General features: G+C 45.6%; 3 non-coding genes across 3 annotated transcripts; all 3 read right to left on the reverse strand.

Annotated features, from left to right (window-relative positions):
* Positions 1-4,747: 4,747 nt before the first annotated feature.
* TRNAG-GCC (transfer RNA glycine (anticodon GCC)) lies at positions 4,748-4,818 on the reverse strand. Its single transcript has one exon. It is a non-coding gene; the product is annotated as a tRNA-Gly (tRNA).
* A 1,970-nt stretch (positions 4,819-6,788) lies between these two features.
* Positions 6,789-6,859, reverse strand: TRNAG-GCC (transfer RNA glycine (anticodon GCC)). The gene has a single exon. It is a non-coding gene; the product is annotated as a tRNA-Gly (tRNA).
* Positions 6,860-7,474: 615 nt separating this feature from the next.
* Positions 7,475-7,545, reverse strand: TRNAG-GCC (transfer RNA glycine (anticodon GCC)). The gene has a single exon. It is a non-coding gene; the product is annotated as a tRNA-Gly (tRNA).
* Positions 7,546-10,430: the final 2,885 nt, after the last annotated feature.

The following is a 10,430-nucleotide window of genomic DNA, read 5'->3' on the forward strand; positions in this document are numbered from 1 at the left end:
GCATTTGCAGCCAAGTGCAGTGTATGGTTGCATTTGTAGCGAAGTGCAGTATATTGTTGCAAGGACTAATTGCTGTCCAATGAAATCAGGCCATAGCTTTGAAAATGTAGGCTGTTATTCTTTTATAATACGATGTTCACTTAAAGCTGTGCATTTTGAGCAACTCGCCCCCCCCCCCCCCCTTCCACTCGACCGCGTGTTCACATCTCTGATACACCGATGCTACCGTTTAACAACATGTTTAGCACCCCCGTCAAGAAACTGTAACACCAAAGTTACGACGAGAAGACTCGAGTACCCATTCAAGCTGGCAAGCCGCGTTACGCTTCATCAAAAGGCTTCCAAACAACACACTGCTCCCGGACAATCCACAATACCACCCAGTGCACTGGTGATGGCCCCTACTAAAGGCCGTAACCGGGGAGACTGCAGCCATAGGATTCACGCACAAGATGATAACTTCACGACTATGTTTCCCGGGCGCGTTGCACACGCGGATGAGGTTGTGGCAGCAGTGGTTTGTACTGGCAGTCTTCCAGTGACCGACACAGGCTTGCACTACCGACCACCTCCCAAAGCATCTGAATGTACAATGAGGTGTGTACATGTGCGTGCACACACCTCACTTTACATATACACGCCAATGTACATGCAAAGCTTTATCGCGGTCAACGCCGATTTTCTGAGACCTCTGAGCTATCCTGTTCCTATTTCTCCTGGGCCACAACTCTGCCTCCCTCTGACTGCTCCCCTCCCTTCCAACTCTCATCTAAGGATCTGATTCCAAAGAAGACGATCCACAACTGCCTATGTCGAGCAAAATATATCTTTTTGAGGTGAATCTCAATCTCTTCAGCATTCATGTCTTATCTGCAATGTCTATTAGTTTAACTGTTTGACCAACACCCGCTGAGAACCCAAACACCCTGGCGACGGCTCCAGTACCACGGAGAGGGTGGGGGGACAAGTTCACAGCTTAGAGCAGCTGAATATAAGCCTCATCTATCCGGAAAGAAAAAGTCTTGGAAGATCATCAATCAATGCACTTTGTTTAAATAAACATTAACCCACCGGCCTCTGGGAATCAGGTTGAAACCCCTTCGCTCAGCATCGGTGGTTCAGTGGTAGAATGCTCGCCTGCCACGCGGGCGGCCCGGGTTCGATTCCCGGCCGATGCAGTTTTGGAACCTGTACACTGCCTATACTACACGCAGCGGAACAATCAACACAAGACTGGCATGCGTCATACCTTACATTTCCAGCCGGGTTTTTCAATTATTTTGACACTGCTGATAATAACTGGCCCTTATCTGTGCCTCATATCTCCACCAGTTCCTACAGTTCCCATCAACGCAGCTCACGAAGGTGGATGCAGACGATAGTTGGCATTGCTTCGTCGCTTTTTGTAAACCTTCATCATGACGTTGCTTTTTAATCGTGTAGAATTCCCGACACATAAGAACTGCACTTTACAATGAATATCTCAATCTCTTCAGCACTCATGTCTTATCTCTAATGTCTCTTAGTTTAAATAGTAGTCCAAGTGCCTAATGAGAACATTAACTACTTGGCAACGGCTCCTTAGTTCATTCAAATCATGACAACTTACCTACATGGGCTGTGCCACGGAGGGCGCGCGAGGGGGACAAGATCACAGCTTAGAGCAGTTGAACATGAGCTTTGCCTATCAGGAGAAGAAACTAACTTAGAAGTATAACTTCTCAACCAAGTGAATTATGTTGAAATAGGTTATGTTTAAATATGAAAATTATGTTTAAAATTATGTTTAAACCACAAAATTATGTTTAAATAAACCACAATCCATTGACCTCCGATTATCAGGTTTAAACCCCTTCACTTAGCATCGGTGGTTCAGTGGTAGAATGCTCGCCTGCCACGCGGGCGGCCCGGGTTCGATTCCCGGCCGATGCATTTTCGCCATTTGAACACTGCTTCCAGCCCTCGAAGCGGACCAATCAACAAAAGCACGATGATATGTATCATGGCTCACCTCGCCACCCGGGCTTAATTTGCTTGCGACTGCTGATAATACCCGATGTATTTCTGTTCCCTTCTTCATGGAAAGACATACTGGCAAGCAACATCCTCTCCTCAACATTCAAGTCTTACCTGCAATGCCTGTTAGAATGGCTGATAGTCGAACAGCCATTTAGAACACATAGATAGTTGGCGACGGCTCCTTTTAGTTTCATTCAGACCATGACATCGTACCTACATGGTTGTGCCTCGGTTGGGATACAGGGGAGGGGGACAAGCACACAGTTTCGAGCAGTCGAAGATTTCCTTTGACTATCCGCAGAGAAACGGAGTTAAAAGCCCCCACTTCTTCTCAGTCAACACGATTATGACACGATTATGACGATTTGTACAAGCTTATCTTGAACCAAAGTGCATCGGCCGGGAATCGAACCCGGGCCGCCCGCGTGGCAGGCGAGCATTCTATCCACTGAACCACCGATGCTAAGTGAAGGGTATTTAAACCTGATTACCGGAGGCCGGTGGGTCATAATTGAGCGGGAATATCAGCGGGAACATAGCCACGCCCTTGTCCCCCTCACGCCCACTCCGTCGCACAACCCGTGTAGTCGCGCTGTTTTGGTCTGAATGAAAATGAAGGAGCCGTCGCCAAGTAGCTACGTGTTCTGAATAACTATTTGACCACCAGTCAGTCTAATGGATATTGCAGTGAAGACTTGAATGTCGAAAAGATGTACCTTGCCAATATACGTTGCATTACGTATTGAGTTGTACGGTTGAAAAGCAGTTATATGCCCAAGATTGACGGAATGTGACGAAAAACTGCAGCTGTATTCAGCCTCCACCTAATCTAATAAAAGAAATACAACCTATTAACCTCCTTAGGTGCCGATGAAAAACGGAACGGAAATACACTTATCATGATCAGCAGTCCCAACAAATGAAACTGTTCCGCGATGCGAGGCATTAGACATGTCCTTCCGCTTGTGTCTGCTTGGTTTGTTTACCCAAGGCTTTGTGTCTCCAATATATGATAGCATAAATGGCAAATGAAAGTTTTATATATATATATATATATATAACTTATACATGATACAATCTATATATGATACAAAAATATATATGATACAACAATCAAGAAACGTAAAAGCAAACGCTAAAATGTTAAGAGAGAAACTTCTGAACGGTGTATTTTGTTCTGATAAGTTCATGTTGAATTGTATTCATTCGTAAGGTGGATGATTACTGATCTTTCAGAATCAAGGAAATTTGGATACGGATTTTCTGTTGCCGCGCCTGACATGGCAGCCGGAGTTAGTTTCCTGTTCGGGCTGACATGTGCTGCAATCTCTCCAGTCGGGTGTGTCGGGGCCGCCACTGTTACGTAATGCGGCACCGTTTGCTTCATGGGACTGGCGTGGTTGATAAAGAAGCACATGCTGATAGCCTTGTCGTGCACAGGGACGCTTGACTTTAAGTCGCATGCACTGAAGCACACCTTTGTCGACGTTGATGTTCAGCGAGATGGTGAATCATAACATCGGCCGTTGGTTGATGTCGAATGTTTAATGGGAGCTTATGTCGCACATGATATCTGATCCTCCACTGGCATCTCGACTTTTTCTCTTCGATCATGATGGCTTACCTTTGCCGGCCTTGATGTGCTACACGCTGTCAAATGGCAACGTCGCTGTATTATAAAAATGAATGGCCAGATTGCAGCGCAGTGTCCACGGAATGTAACGGAAAATTGTAGCTGTATTCTTCCCCCACATAATCTAATAGAACTTATAAAACCAACTGAGCTAAAGCTAAGACTTAAGCTAAGACTAGCCACCATCAACAGTCTCAAACGAATGGTGCCCGGGTAGCGACGTGAAGCATGACACATGTGTTCCGGCTTTATTTCCCGGTGTATTTCCATTCATTTATTATATAAGAAAGTGAGCCGTGGAGGCTACTTTCTTGTGAGTGCTAACTTGTGAATGACGCCCTTCCCATGTGATCCTGAAGTCAGCACGCTACCGCTACATTCAGCGAGAATGTCCCTGACAGGGATTGCAGTGCTGGTGTATAAAACACGACAATCTGTCTAGCACAGGGGTGGTTGTGTCTTCCACCTTGTGCATTTTATATCACGTTTGTCGAGTGGACGTTGGATCAGCCAGCCGCTGTATCACATTCTGGGTGGTAGATTCACTGTGCACGACACCATCGAACCTGGCACCACGACACGTGCAGCATTTGTGAGAACCCACACTTGGGTCAAAACTGCATCGGCCCGGGAATCGAACCCGGGCACTCTACCACTGAACCACCGATGCTAAGTAAAGGCGTTTTAAACAGGATTATCGAAGGCCGGTGAGTCATAACTTGAGCTGATAATTGATCTTCAATTGTTCTAAACTGTGTGCTTATCCCCCTCCCATCCCAACCGAAGGCACAACCATGTACCTACGTCATGGTCTGAATGAAACTAAAACGAGCCGTCGCCAAACTAGTTACGTGTTCTGAATAGCTATTCGGCTACCAGCCAGTCTAATGGGCATTGCAGAGAAGGATTCAATGTTGAGAAGATGTTGCTTGTCAAGATACCTTTTCATGAAGAACGGAACAGTAATGCACTAGGTATTATCAGCAGTAGTAGGCAAATGGAAGCCGTGATGGCAATGTGAGTCATGACACATGTCATCCCGCTTGTCTTGATTGGTCCGCTTCGGTCCGCGAAGCAGTGTTCAAATTGCGAAAGTGCATCGGCCGGGAATCGAACCCGGGCCGCCCGCGTGGCAGGCGAGCATTCTACCACTGAACCACCGATGCTAGGTGGAAGAGTTTTAAAGCTGATAACCGGAGGTCGATGGGTCATAATTGAGCGGGAAGCATAAGCGGGAACACAGCCACGCACCTGTCCCACTCCCGCCCCTCCCCCCCCTCCCGCCCCCTCCGTGGCACAACGCATGTAGTTGCGCTTGTATTTTGGTCCGAATGAAAATGAAGGAGCCGTCGCCAAGTAGTTATGTGTTCTGAATAGCTATTTGACCACCAGTCAGTCTAATGGATGTGGCAGGTGAAGACTTGAATGTTGATAAGATGTACCTTGTCGATATATGTTGTTTTACGTATTGAGTTGTACGGCTGAAAGGCAGTTGTATGCCCAAGATTAACGGAATGTGACGAAAAACTGCAGCTGTATTCAGCCTCCACCTAATCTAATAAAAGAAATAAAACCTATTGAGCCCATTAAGTGCCGATGAAAAACGGAACGGAAATACACTAATCACGATCAGCAGTCTCCAAACAAATGAAACCGGTCGGCGATGCGAGGCATTAGACATGTCCTTCTGCTTGTGTTTATTGGTGCGCTTTGGGTGCTCAAATCGCAAAAATGCATCGGCCGGGAATCGAACTCGGGCCGACCGCGTAAATGGCTTTAAACCTGATCACTAGAAGTCGGTACGTTATTGTAGTTTGTTTTAACATAACTAAGACCACGGCAAATTCCGCCTTAACGACATAGGCGGTTCAGGATTGGTTGCTTTACTCAGGCTTTGTGTCTTCAGTATATGATAGCATAAATGACAGTTGAGTTATACATATGCAACTTTATCAATAAACATATATATATATATATATATATATATATATATATATGATACCAAAAATATATATGATACAAAAATTAAGAAACGTTAAAGCAAACGCTACAATGTTAAGAGAGAAACTTCTGAACGTTTTTTCTGGTAAGTTCATGTTCACTTGTATTCATTCGTAACGTGGACTGTTACTGATCTTTTCAGAATAAGGGTGATTTGGATTTGGATTTTCTGTTGCCGCGCCTGACACGGCAGCTGGAGTTAGTTTCCTGTTCGGGCTGACGTGTGATGCAGTCTCTCCAGTCGTGTGTGTTCGGGACCGCCGCAGTTACGTAATGCGGCGCTGTTGCGTTATGGGATTGCCGTGGTTGATGTAGAACACATGCTGATAGCTGATCGTGCACAGCGACTCTTGACTGAACTCCTTTAAAGCACACCTTCGTCGACGTTGATGTCCAGCGAGATGGTAAATCATAACATCGGCGTTGGTTGATATGACATTTTTAATGGGAGCTTATGTCGCACATGGTATCTGATCTTCCACTGGCATCTCGACTTTTTTTCTTCGATCATCATGTGTTACATTTGCCCGCCTTGACGTGCTACACGCTGTCAAATGGTAACACCGCTGTATTATAAAAATGAATGGCCAGATTGCAGCGCAGTGTCCAATAAATGTAATGGAAAATTGTAGCCGTATCCTGCATCCACATAATCTAACAGAACTACTAAAACCTATTGCGCTAAAGCTAAGACTTAAAGCTAAGACTAGTTATCATCAGCAGTCTCAAACGAATGGAGCCCGGGTGGCTGACGTGAGGCATGGCACATGTGTTCCGGCTTTATTTCCCAGCGTATTTCCATTATTTATTATGCAAGAAAGTAAACCGTGGAGGCTACTTTCTTGTGACTGCCAACGTGTGATGCCGCCTCCTCATGTGCACCTGAAGTGAGCATACTGCGGGCGCATCAGCGAGAATGTCCCTGACGGGACTTGCAGTGCTGGGTATATAATCCTAAACCGACAATCTTTCTAGAACAAGGATGTTGGGTTTTTCCACCTTGTGTATTTCATATCACGTTTATCGGTGTGGACGACGATCAGACAGCCGCTGTATAACATTCTGGGTGGCAGCTTCACTGTGCACGATACGCATAACGGCATTCGATTTGTGAGAATCCACCTTGGGTCAAAACTGCATCGGCCGGGAATCGAACCCGGGCCGCCCGCGTGGCAGGCGAGCATTCTACCACTGAACCACCGATGCTAAGCTACAGGGTTTAAACCTGATACCGGAGGTCGGTGGGTCATAATTGAGTTGATTGAGGAGTGAAGTGAAGTAAGGCTTTCAAAGTCCTTTTCTCCTCGGAAAGCCAAGAGCAAATCTTCAATTGCTCTAAGCTGTGCGCTTGTCCCCTCCCACCCTAATCGAGGCACAACCCATGTAGGCACGTTGGCATGATCTGAATGAAATCTAAAGGAGCCGTCGCCAAGTAGTTACGTGTTCTGAGTAGCTATTCGACTATCAGTTAGTCATAATGAACATTGCAGGTAAGCCTTGGATGTTGAGAAGATGTTGCTGGTCAAGATATGTTTTTATGCATCAGGATTTATCCGGTTAAAAAGTAGTTATCATGCCCCAGATTCATGGAAGGTGACGAAAAATTGCAGCTATATTAGTCCTCCACCTATTCAGTTGAACTATTAAAACCTATCGAACTGATGAAGTGATGATGAAGAACACAACAGAAATACACTGGGTATTATCAGCAGTCGCAGACAAATGGAGTCCAGGTGGCAATGTGATCCACGACGCATGGCATCCAGCTTGTGTTCATTGGTCCGCTTTTGAGTGTGAGGAGCAGCGTTCGAGTCGCGAAAATGCATCGGCCGGGAATCGAACCCGGGCCGCCCGCGTGGCAGGCGAGCATTCTACCACTGAACCACCGATGCTGAGTGAAGGGGTTTAAACCTGATTATCGGAGGTGGGTGGGTCATAATTGAGTTGGTCGATGAGAAGTGAGACTTTTAAGTCCCTTTCTCTCTGGTTAGCCACAGCTAATGTCCAATTGCTCTAAGCTGTGCGCTTGTCTCCCTCCCGCCCCCTCTGTGGCAGAGTACATGTGGGTACGTTGTTTTGGTTTGAATGAGACTAAAAGAGCCGTCGCCAAGTAGCTACGTCTTCTAAATAGTTATTCGACTACCAGTTAGTCCAGTGGGCATTGCTCTTAGCACTTGAATATTGAGAAGACGTTGTTGTTTGCCTGAGCATAGTTGACATGATTGAGAAAAGTTATTCTTCTAAGTTGTTTCCTCTCCAGATAGGCAAAACTGATGTTCAAATACTCTAATGTGTGAAGTCGTCTCCCTTCGCGCCCTCTCCGGCACAGCCCATATAGGTTTGTTGTCATCGTCTGAGTGAAGATAAAAATTCGTTGCCAAATAGTTCGGGTTCTCAATACATATTGGAATACCCTTTAAAATAATGGACACTCCAGGTAAAACATGAATGCTGAAGAGATGGAAATGTACTTTGTAAAATATAGTTTATGTGCCGGGATTCTACGATTAAATAGCACTTCACCACTTTTCGGGTTTTTGCGGCCTATCGAAGCCTTGTTGAAGCGTGACCACTTGCATTTTACTAGTGCGGCGCTAACTGCGTCGTGTTTTGCTGTCACTAAAGCATTTATGACTATACGCAGGGCCACTGTCAAGTTCCGTGTCGTTCGAAACTCATGGGTTGTCTGGATCGACGCCAAATGATGTGCATTCTTAGGCCCCGCTACTCCTTTGCCCCATGACCGGGTAAGGCAAAAAATGGGAATATGGTTTTTACACTGTTTTTTATCTTTAACGTAAAACTTACAATCCTAGCCTTTTAAGACGACACAGAGCAATGTAGCCCATGCGTGACCAGCAATAAGTGCTGGGTCACCACAACATCACCGCTGTCATTTTCGTTCCTAAGCATCACGCTCGCTCGCTTGCCGATCGCCTTTTTGCGGACCTCGGCTTATATGCTATTTAAGATCACAATAGGGTTGTAGGACAGTCATTTTCATTCCAATCTGCCCAAGGGTGAAGCAAGCAACGCACTGCTATGACCACAAACAGTAACCAACCGGAATGCCAACATCACACCCAAAGACGACCCTCCGAAAGGCAGGGAACGATCCAAAGGCAGACAGATCAAAGACGGATCACAATGCTACGCCAACTGGCGAGGTACGAACCGAATACCATGGCGTTAGGCTCAGTTACCCTGCGTTAGCATGTGCAGTTATCACGAAAAGACCGGGGAATTCCCCGTTGCAAAGGACTTGATGTGACACTAGAGGAGTCATTCTTGTGTCGGATGACCTTGTGACGACCCTGTTGAGATCGGCTCCTGTCCAAAGGCACAACAGGCAGTATCTGCCTCTGCTTCATTTCAGACTGGCGTTTGTAATGTAATTCGACATGAGTGTTCTGAATGGCTTTGGACAATCAGTCAGCCTAATGGACATTGCAGATCAGACTTGAATGTTGAGGAGAAGATGTCATTTGTTAATATACCCGTTTTAAGAAGAATGGGACAGAAACACACAGGGTATTATCAGCAGTAGCAGATAAATGGAGCCCGGGTGGCAATGTGAGCCATGACACATGTCATCCAGCTTGTGTTGATTGGTCCGCTTCGAGGGATGGAAGCAGTGTTCAAATGACGAAAATGCATCGGCCGGGAATCGAACCCTGGTCCGCCCGCGTGGCAGGCGAGCATTCTACCACTGAACCACCGATGCTAAGTGAATGGGTTTAAACTTGATTACCGAAGGCCGGTGGGTCATAACTGAGAGGGAATATAAGCGGGAACGTAGCCACGTGCCTGTCCCACTCCCGCCTCCCCCCCCCCCTTCCGTAGCACAATCCATGTAGTTACGTTGTTTTGGTCTGAATGAAAATGAGGAGCCGTCGCCAAGTAGCTATGTGTTTTGAATAGCTATAAACCCACCAGTGAGTATAATGGATATTGCAGTGAAGACTTCAATGTTGAAAAGACGTACCTTGTCAATATACGTTGTTTTACGTATTGAGTTCTACGGTTGAAAAGCATTTATATGCCCAAGATACACGAAATGTGACGAAAAATTGCAGCTGTATTCAGCCTCCACCTAATCTAGTAAAAGTAATAAAACCTATTAAGCTCATTAAGCGCCGATGAAAAACAAAACGGAAATACACTAATCATGATCAGCAGTTTCAAACAAGTGAAACCGGTCGGCGATGCGAGGCATTAGACATGTTCTTCTGCTTGTTTTATGGTCCGTTTCGGGTGTTCAAATCGCGAAAATGCATCGGCCGGGAATCGAACTCGGGCCGACCGCGTAAATGGGTTTAAACCCGATTACCAGGAGGTCGGTGCGTTATCGTAGTTTATTTTAGCATAATTAAGACCACGGCAAATTCCGCCTTAACGACATAGGCGGCTTAGGATTGGGTCGTTTACTCAAGGCTTTGTGCCTTCAATATATGATAGCGTCAATGACGATTGAAAGTTGTATACATATATAACTTATATATGCGATACAATATATATATATATATATATATATATATATATATATATACATGATACAAAATTAAGAAACGTAAAAGCAAACGCTACAATGTTAAGAGAGAAACTTCTAAACTTTTTTTTTGGTTCTGGTAAGTTCATGTTCAATTGTATTCATTCGTAAGGTGGACTGTTACTGAGCTTTTCAGAATAAGGGTGAGTTGGATTTTGATTTTCTGTTGCCGCGCCTGACACGGCAGCCGGAGTTAGTTTTCTGTTCGGGCTGACGTATGATGCAGTC

This window comes from Pollicipes pollicipes, unplaced genomic scaffold (assembly GCF_011947565.3).
Source record: "Pollicipes pollicipes isolate AB1234 unplaced genomic scaffold, Ppol_2.1 Scaffold_6052;HRSCAF=7182_pilon_pilon_pilon, whole genome shotgun sequence".
NCBI classification, from domain to species: Eukaryota; Metazoa; Arthropoda; class Thecostraca; order Pollicipedomorpha; family Pollicipedidae; genus Pollicipes; species Pollicipes pollicipes.